An 11,058-nucleotide genomic window follows, 5' to 3' on the forward strand; every position below is an offset into this window, starting at 1 on the left:
AGACCTCTCCCCTGCCAGCCAACCAGCGCCCCACCTCAGAATCTGTCCCCATCTCCTCACTTGGCTGATCAATAACTAGGGTGAAATCCCAACCTAGTACAACTGGACACATGTTGGAAATAATAAGGGAAGAAGAGGTCATACCCTAAGGGACCTGCAAGGATTAGCTAGGATATACTAGTAGAAGCCAAAGGACTGGATTTTTGAGTGTGTTTGATCAACTCCTGTACAAGCAAGAGTTTACTGACTTAGGGACACTATATCAGAATACATGATTTAACACCCTGGCAAGGACCCAAAGGGATGAGAGAAACTCACTGGTAGGGTGGCTTTAAAAACCTGGAGAAAGCATTGACCCACGCTAAGTGAATTTGAAATGCATGAGTTGCCCTGTCAGGCAGTGGAAAAAATCATTTAAAGCCTCAGGGAACTGGACAGGTTGGGATGCAAAGATATATGTGGGACCGGAAGATCAATCAGAGAATAATATTCCACAGGAAAACCTAGAGGACACACCATTCACAAAGGCCATTAGAAATGCAGTGGGGAGAGGGGCACCAATGTCACTAAGAAATTCAGTGCGGTCCTCCTCTGCAGATTAAGGCTGATCGTCGGAGAGGCAGTCACAGAGAGTGGCTCAGAAATAGCAATGGTGATAATGGGTCCCTGAAATAGTAGAGACCAGACACATAACCGCCCAGCAGAAGCCCCTTATAAGATGGAAAAGATACGCCTGGGATCAAGCTCATGCAAGACAAGAGAGCATGTGTAAGTTGCATGGGGAAGTAGTTCAGACTCCTATTTGCCTTTCTTGGTTGCATCAATGTTCCTCCTTTAGCTTACACCTCATGGTCATATGGAGGGTCCCACATGAACAGCTGAACCAAGAGGAAAAAACCTGAGCTTGGTTCACAAGTGGATTGGCTCTGAATGTGCAGGAAAGCTGAAAATAGATGGAGGCTTCATTACAGTCCCATTCAGGGTTGACTTTGAAAGACAGTGGTGAGAGAAAATCTTTACAACGGCAGGAGCCTCACCTGGCACACCTGATCATTCACTTGTGTGGAAGGAGAAATGGTCCAAGGTGAAAATATACACAAAATCATGGACAGTAAAGAATGGCCTGATAGGCTGGTCAAGGGGTTAGGAGGAAAATTCTGAGTGACTGGAGAAAAGAGGTCTGGAGTAGAGGCAAGTGGATGGGCAGAAGGGAATGGGTCCAAAGTATAAGAATTTTTATATCAAATGCTAACCTCCGCCAGAAAGCATCCACCACAATGGAAGCAATAAACAACCGAGTAGATAAAATGGTTCAGCCAGTTGACATTAGCCAGCCTTCATCAACAATCACTTGAGAACTGGAAAGACGGACATACAAATAGAGTAATCACCATGTCAGAGATGGAGGCCCAACAGCATGGACTTTTACTTACCGAGGTCCATCGAGGTACTGCTATCTCTGAATGTCTAACCCACCAACAACAGAGACCAATGTTGAACCCATGATTTGGCACTATTTCTTGAGGAAACCAACTAGCCACCTGGTGGCAAGTTGACTGCTTTGGACCCCTTATGTCCTGGAAAAGCCAGTGATTCTTCTCTCAAGAATACTTATTTCAAGTAAAGGGTATATCTTTTCTGCCTCCACCTTTCCTGCCAACATCCATGACCTGGGGGCTTAGAGTGACTAGTCTGCAACCATAAAATCACATACAGGGACTTCCCTGGTGGCACAGTGGTTAAGAATCCGCCTGCCAATGCAGAGGACACGGATTCAATCCCTGGTCCGGGAAGATCCCACATGCTGTGGAGCAACTAAGCCTGTGCGCCACAACTAATGAGCTTGTGCTCTAGAGCCCACAAGCCACAACTACTGAGCCCATGCACTGCAACTACTGAAGCCCACGCGCCTAGAGCCGACGCTACACAACAAGAGAAGCCACCGCAATGAGAAGCCCGCGCACCGCCACAAAGAGTAGCCCCCGCTCGCCGCAACTAGAGAAAGCCCGCACAGCAACGAAGACCCAACACAGCCAAAAATAAATAAAATAAAAATAAATAAATTTATTTTTTTTTAAAATCACATACATCTTAGCATCCAACCTACCTCACAGCAAAGGAGGTACAGTAATGAGCTTATGACCATGGGATTCACTGGTCATATTACACACAATACCATGCAAAGAGCAACCAGTCTGAAAGAGCAGTGACATGGTTTGTTAAAGTGTAAGTTTAAAGGCAATACTCTCCTCCAAATGTGATTGGAGAAGAGGATTTGCACAGCTCAAGGCGAGGACTATGGTAACCATGGAGATGCATCTCTCGGATCTCCCTTTAAGAGGAACTCACTGGTCAGCAACCAGGAATGCAGTTAACTGACAGCCTCTAGCTGCAGCATCTTCAGAATCCACTAAGTGTTTGAGCCGAGCCCATAAGCCTCCTGGACAGCCCCCAGCCAATGACTGAGCCATTGCTACCCAATGTGGAACTCTTCTATGGGTCATCTTTACCTTGGAGCTCCATTTTGGACTGGTCAAGACTTTATCAGGCTGTACCACAGTGGCTCTTCCCACCCAACCCTCTTTCTTTCTCCCGCTCCTTTCCTAGGTGTCAGATATACACTACATTTCCTAAGTGTCAGACATACACTACATTTGAAGACTTTCTCTGCCTACTCTTACTCCCTCCCTCTTTATATTTCACAGGCATTTTTACTTGACAAGCATGTTTCACAACAAGTCTCTAGTTGCACTTCTAACTCTATCCCAGTGTTTCTTCCTGGAACACATGCAATAATTAAATTTGTCTTATCAATCAATAAAGCTAAATTAACTTACATTTCCTGCCTCACCACTACCCTACCAATGGGCCTCTACTTAACACCATGCAATTCAAGCATTTGTTAATGACTTAATATGTATTGTTAGCTACAGCACCTATAAAAAGCCCAGAGTCATTAATTTATTTATTCAAAAATTATGTATTGAGTACCTACTCCGTGCTAGATACAGGCATTGGAAATACAGTGTTAAACAAACCAGAAAAAAGTCCCTCTCTTCATGGAGCTTACATTCTATGGGGACAGAGAAACAATACGAAAGACAGACTACCAGAAGTATGCCTATCTGTATTATATCGCTTTTTTTCCTCAATGGAATTTCCTTTCACAATATGACAGCACAAAAACTAGCCTCAGCTTTTTATTATGGACCAATTTAAGAAAGAGCCATATGTTAAATCTCTGCTGCACTTTTTTGGTAGAGCAACTAATTATAAAACCAGTTTAGTCTACATTCGAAAAAGCACTTGAAAATGCACATAGGCTGTGTTGCAACAATTTTACTTCTAGGAATTTATCCCAAGAAAATAATCATGAATATTCAAAAAGCTTTATCCACAGGAATAGTAGTTGCAGAGTTTTTATACTTGGAAAAAATAAACTGAAAACCATCTAGTGTATGACAATCTAGAATTCTTTAAATAAACATTTGGCCATCCATGCAATGGGATACTGCACGGCCGTTAAAAAGTATGTTAGTCAAAAATATGGCAAGGAAAGATGATCACAATGTGTTTAATGGAGGGAAAACTAGTCACAAAACAATACTCCATACACTATTTACAGGGTCATCCCATTAAAATGAATCTGGAAGAATATAAACCAAAATACCAAAACTGTGTTATTTCTGGATGATGAGATTATGGATAATTTTAATTTTCTCAGTTTGCTTGTCCATAGCTTCAAAGTTTTCTACAACAAACAGGGAAATTTATTTTATCTGCTACCTTAAACTTATTAAAATTGTGCTTTCATTTTTGTTTTTGGTAAAGAAAAGTCACTCAACATCTCTGACATGAACATCAATAAGTAAATTCGTCACATGACTTCCAGATAGTTAAGAAAAAACACACATGCGAACACATACACATGCACGCACGAACATACTCACAGGATCCTGCAATAGCAAGTCATTAGAAAGGACTTTGTAATGAAATTCAAGGAAGGGAGAAAAAAACCCTCTTCTGCATAATAACAAGTCAAAAACTACATGGCAATTGACAAGAGGTTAACTCTTCCAGAAACCCAATGTTTGAATTTTAATATATAATTTACATATATTTTTATATATGTATAATTTTTTCCAAGGCCAATCATAAAGAAAGAAAAAAGCATGCTGCCACTCCAAGTGCACACCCCTCAGTGAATTTTCCCCTCTCCATCCTCAGGATCTTCTACTTCAACTTCCAAAACTGGAAATAAAAACAAAAAAGATTCATACACCACACCAAAGTTTCAAAAATTAAAAGGTATCTACGAGAAATAACCAAGATCTGGACTTCAAAGCATATGGGCTGAGTCCTGCAGAGGAAGGGAGGCATGGCCAGGTAAGGGAGAAGCATGTCACACATTTGGGTTGAGAGGACTCCCACTCTGGGATCAGGGCCCTGTAAAGGACACAGCAGCAAGAAAGGCCAACGCTGGCTACCAGATTCAACTGGTAGAGACACATTCGCTCTTTTTAGAGTTAGACAGTTCATTGTTTACGCTGGAAGCAAAAGAGTAGCCAAGACTCCAGCTCCTTGTCATGCTTGTTCCACACAACAGAAAGGATGACCCACTACAAAAATAGAGGCCAGAAGATTGTGACACAAGCTGTGAGACATTCCATTGGTGCGGACCCAATTCTGAACTGCAGCTGAGGGAATTTCCTGGTGGTCCAGTGGTTAAGACTCTGCGCTTCCACTGCAGGGGGCACAGATTCATTCCCTGGTCGGGGAACTAAGATCCCGCATGCCACACGGGGCGGCTGTAGATAGATAGATAGATAGATGATAAAATAAACTGCAGCTGAGTGGTTTTGGAGTCTGCAGCTCTATTCTGAAGTGGCAAGGCAGAAAACTTTATACATCGTTAGTACCCCGAGGCAATGAAAAACTCAAGAGTGATGGCCTTGGGCCAGCTCATCACAGACCTTCCTTCCACTCGTGTTCTGGGAGAATAATAAAGTGTTCGGCCAAGACTCAGATTAGCTGTGGCTCAGGTCTTTGCCTGCATGACCTATGTAGATACGTGTAAGGTTGCTAGGGTGCCATGTGGAGTTGTTCCCCTACAATCTCCACGTAAGTTCTATCATGGTGAATTTTATGTAAAGACTCAAATAAACTTTTGGAGCTCTGTGAATACTCATTTGTATAAGACAGGAAGAAACCAATCACTTGACCAACCATACTCAGTAGGGTGAACCAGGGAGGCCCAGAATTTCCTGGCCTAGAGATCATCTGATTGTTAACCTGCGTAGTCTGCTAACCAAACCAATTTTTCTAATGGTCTTTCCTACCTCCAAGATAAGGAAATTAGTGACTGGATTATAGGGATAATGATAGGCATCCTAGACTAATTAAGATAATATATATAAATATAGTACAGCGCATGATATAGAGCAGATGCTCATCAAATGATTGTTCCTTTCATTCATTAATTTGTTCATAATTTATTCATTCAACATATATTTTTAAAAAGTTACTATCAGCCAGATATTAAGTCAGATGCTGGATAGATATTGCTGAATAAAGTAGACAAGACTCAATTCTCTTGAAGTCTCCAAGCTAGTGAGGAAGACAGGCACACAATAAATATACATTCACAAATTATGTATGCTGTGTGCTAAACAGGAAAACTAGGTATTACACTAGACACATTGAAAGACACAAAAAATGTAATTGACATGATAACTACTACATGCTTAAGGAGCCTACATAACCTACTAAGGAGGACAAGATCAATAAGCTTTTAAAGAAAAATGTGTGAAAAACTTTTCAACTCCAAAATTTCTCTTTGGTTCTTTTTTCCAATTTCTCTTTATTAATATTGCCTATCTGGTAAAACATTGTTTTCATACTTTAATTCTTTAGACATGGTTTCCTTTGGTTCTTTATATTTATAAATACTAATTTCTATACTTATATTATAGATTGCATATCTATATTATATATAATGACTGACTTAAAGTCTCCAGTAAGTGCAACATTTGGGTCCCCTCAGGGACAGTTTCTATACACTTTTTTTTTCCTGGGTATGGGTCATACTTTCCTCTTTTTAAAAAATATTTTAAAAAATTTTACTGAAAACTGAACATTTTTTCTTTTTACTTAAGCCATAGAAGTTTATTTTCTCATACATCTGGAGGCTGGAGAGGCAAGAATGAAGGTGCTGGCAGGACTGGCTTCTGGTGAGATCACTCTCCCTGGCTCGCAGACACCTGCTTTCTCTGTCCTCCCATGACCTTTTCCTTTGTGAGAACACATTCCAGGTGTCTCTTCTGCTTTTGATAACAACATCCATCTTATTGGATTAGGGCTACACTGTTATGACCTTATTTAGCCTTAATTACCTCCTTAACAGCCCTATCTCCAAACAAAGTCACATTCAGGGGTAGGGTTTTAACATATGGATATTGGGGGAACAAAATTCAGCCCATTTATATTAACCTCCCAATTTGAAAACTGGACATTTTAGATATATACTGTGACGACTCTGGAAATCAGATTTCCCCCACCCCCAAGGGTCTGTTGTTATTGCTCTTTTATTGTTATTGCTGCAACTCTTTGTTAGTTTAGTGGCCTTCCTGGACTAATTTTATAAATTCCGTATTCTCTATAGTTGTGTAGCCACTGAGTTCTCTGATTGATTAGCTTAGTGGTCAGCTAAAGATGGGTCATATATGTCCTTAAATGCCTTGAACCAATAAGCGTTCCAGCCTTTGCTGAGAAGCTCTGTGTGTAGGTATGTTGGTACATGCCCTTGACACACAGGCAGTTTACATCTCTGTCTTAGCTGTCACTTCCTGCTTGCACAGGGTCTCTAATCAGCCAGAGGTGAGAGACTGGGGCCCTCTTGAGTCTTTCCCAGGCATGCACACAGCCTTTCACATTTGTAGAGACTTTTAGACCCCCAAGAATATATCAGAGTTTTTCAAAACCCCTGTGGACACCTCATTCCCCAGATCTGCCTTTTAAGTTTTGACCAAGCTCTTGTTTGCCCCCAACTGGTACCATAGCTTTGTGATGTTACACAATTGTACTGGTTGTTTTTGACAAATGCCCTGAGTATGGGCATTTTCCACAGATTAAACTCAAAGTCAGGACAAAAAAAAAATAACTGAAACAAGCAGTTCTAAGAGGGAGGTTTATAGCAATAAAGCCTACCTCAGGAAACAAGAAGAATCTCAAACAACTTACATTTACACCTAAAAGAACTAGAAAAAGAAGAACAAACAAAACTCAAAGTTAGTAGAAGGAAAGAAATCATAACTATCAGAGGAGAAATAAGTGAAATAGAGCCTAAAACATTATTAGAAAAGTTCAATGAAACTAAGAGCTAGTTCTTTGAAAAGATAAACAAAATTGATAAAACTTTAGCCAGCCTCATCAAGAAGAAAAGAGAGAAGGTCCAAATCAATAAAATCAGAAATAAAAAAAAAGAGAAGTTACAACTGACACCACATAAATACAAAAGATCATAAAAGATTACTACAAACAACTATATGCCCATAAAATTGACAACCAAGAAGAAATGGACAAATTCCTAGAAATGTACAATCTCCCAAGACTGAACCAGAAAGAAATAGAAAATATGAATAGATCAATTACCAGTAATGAAATTGAATCAGTAATTTAAAAACTCCCAACAAACAGAAGTCCAAACTAGACAGCTTCACAGGTAAATTCTACCGAACATTTAGAGAACAGTTAACACCTATCCTTCTCACATTACTCCAAAAAATTGCAGAGGAAGGAATATTTCTAAACACATTCTATGAGATCAGTATCACTCTGATACCAAAGCCAAACAAAGATATTACAAAAAAAAGAAAACAACAGGCCAATATCACTGATGAACATAGACACAAAAGTCCTCAACAAAATATTAGCAAATTGAATCCAACAATGCATTAAAAGGATCATACACCATGATAAAGTGGGATTTATCCCAGGGATGCAAGGATGGTTCAATATTCTCAAATCAATCAATGTGATACACCACATTAACAAACTGAAGAATAAAAACCATATGATCATCTCAGTAGATGCAGAAAAAGCTTTTGACAAAATTCAACATTCATTTATGCTAAACACTCTCCACAACGTGGGTATAGCAGGAATATACCTCAACATATTAAAGGCCATATGTGACAAGCCCACAGCTAATATCATACTCAATGGTGAAAAGCTGAAAGCATTTCCTCTAGGATGAGGAACAAGACAAGGATGCCCATTCTCACCACTTTTATTCAACATAGTTGTGGAAGTCCTAGCCACAGCAATCAGAGAATAAAAAGAAATAAAAGGAATCCAAAATGGAAAGGAAGAAGTAAAACTGTCACTGTTTGCAGATGACATGATACTATACATAGAAAATTCTAAAGATGCAATCAAAAAACTACTGAAGCTCATCTGTGAATTAGTAAAGTTGCAGGATACAAGATTAACGTATAGAAATCTGTTGCAGTTCTATACACTAACAACAAACTATCAGAAAGAGAAATTAAGGAAACAACCCCATTTACAACTGCATCGAAAAGAATAAAATACCTAGGAATAAACCTACCAAAGGAGGTAAAAGACCTCTACTCTGAAAAAAAAAAAACAGATGGAAAAATATACTGTGTTCTTGGATTGGAAGAGATAATGTTATTAAAATGATCATAACACCCAAGGCAATCTACAGATTCAATGCAATCCATATCCAAAGACCAATGGCATTCTCACAGAACTAGAACAAATAACATTAGTATAGAAACACAAAAGACCCCAAATAGCCAGAACAGTCTTGAGAAAGAAGAACAGAGCTGGAGGTATAACCTTCCCAGACTTCACTATACTACAAAGCTACAGTAATCAAAACAGCATGGTATTGGCACAAAAACAGATGCAATAGATGAATGGAACAGAATAGGGAGCCAGAAATAACCCCATGTACCTATGGCCAATCAATCTACAACAAAGGAAGCAAGAATATACAATGGAGAAAAGAGGGTATCTTCAACAAGTGGTGCTGGGAAAACTGAGCAGCCACATGTAAAACAGTGAGATTAGAACACTCTCTCAAACCATATATAAAAATAAACTCAAAATGGTTTAAAGACCTAAATATATGACTTGAAAACATAAAATTCTTAGAAGAGAACACAGGTGGGAAACTCTGTGGCAAAATTGTAGCAATATTTTCTTGATTCTGTCTCCTAAGGCAAAAAAAAAAAAAAGCAAAAATAAACAAATGGGACCTAATTAAACTTAAAAGCTGGGACTTCCCTGGTGGTTCAGTGGTTAAGAATCCACCTGCCAATGTAGGGGACATGGGTTCGATCCCTGGTCCGGGAAGATCCCACACGCTGCAGAGTAACTAAGCCCATGCACCACAACTACTGAGCCCATGTGCCACAACTACTGAAACCCGCGCGCCTAGAGCCCATGCTCCACAACAAGAGAAGCCACCACAATGAGAAACCTGTGCACCACAACGAAGAGTAGCCCCCACTCTCCACAACTGGAGAAAGCCCGTTTGCAGCAACAAAAACCCAATGCAGGCAAAAAATAAATAAATACATTAAAAAAAAAAACTTAAAAGCTTTTGCACAGCAAAGGAAACCATTAACAAAATGAAAAGACAACCTCCTGAATGGGAGAAAATATTTGCAAATGCAACTGATAAGGGGTTGACACCCAAAATATATAAATAGCTCATACAACTCAATATCAAAAAAGCAAGCAACCCAATCAGAAAATGGGCAGATGGCATGAATAGATATTTCTCCAAAGAAGACATATAATGCACATGAAAAGATGCTCAACATCACTAATTATTAGAGATGTGCAAATCAAAACCACAATGAGAATTACCTCACACCTGTCAAAATGGCTATCGCCAAAACATATACAATTAATAAATGTTGGAGAAGATGTGGAGAAAAGGGAACCCTTGTACACTGTTGGTGGGAATATAAATTGGTGCAGCCACTATGGAAAACAGTACAGAGTTCCCTCAAAAAACTAAAAACAGAACTATCATATGATATAGCAATTCCAATCATGGGCATATATCTGAAGAAAATGAAAACACTAATTCGAAGAGGTATATGCACCTCAATCTTCATAGCAGCACTATTTACAACAGCCAAGACAGAGAAGCAACCTAAACGTCCATCAACAGATGAATGGATAAATAAGATGTGGTATAGGGCTTCCCTGGTGGCGCAGCGGTTAAGAATCCGCCTGCCAATGCAGGGGCCATGGGTTCCAGCCCTGGTCCGGGAAGATCCCACACGCCATGGAACAACTAAGCCCGTGCACCACAACCATTGAGCCCACGCACCTAGAGCCCATGCTCCACAACAAGAGAAGCCACCACAATTAGAAGAGTACTGCGCACCGCAACGAAGAGTAGCCCCCACTCACCACAACTAAAGAAAGACCATGCGCAGCAATAAAGACCCAATGCAGCCAAAAAAAGAATTTTTTTAAGTGGTATATATATACAATGGAATATTATTCAACCATTAAAAAGAATGAAACACTGTCATTTGCAGCAACACAGATGAACCTAGAGAACATTATGTTTAGTGAAATAAGTCAGACAGAGAAAGACAAATACTGTATGATATCACATATGTGGAATCTAAAAAATAATACAGATATATGTATCCAAAGAGAAACAGACTCACAGATATAAAAAACAAGCTTGTGGTTACCAAAGGGGAGAGGGAAGGGGGGAGGGATAAATTAGAGGTATAGGATTAACAAATACAAACTGCTATATATAAAATAGATAGGGGCTTCCCTGGCGGCGCAGTGGTTGAGAGTCCGCCTGCCGATGCAGGGGATGCGGGTTCGTGCCCCGGTCCGGGAAGATCCCGCATGCCGCAGAGCAGCTAGGCCCGTGAGCCATGGCCGCTGAGCCTGCGCGTCCGGAGCCTGTGCTCCGCAACGGGAGAGGCCACACAACAGTGAGAGGCCTGCGTACCACAAAAAAAAAAAAAAAAAAAAGATAGGCCACAGGGA

This window comes from Pseudorca crassidens, chromosome 6 (assembly GCF_039906515.1).
Source record: "Pseudorca crassidens isolate mPseCra1 chromosome 6, mPseCra1.hap1, whole genome shotgun sequence".
NCBI lineage: Eukaryota > Metazoa > Chordata > Mammalia > Artiodactyla > Delphinidae > Pseudorca > Pseudorca crassidens.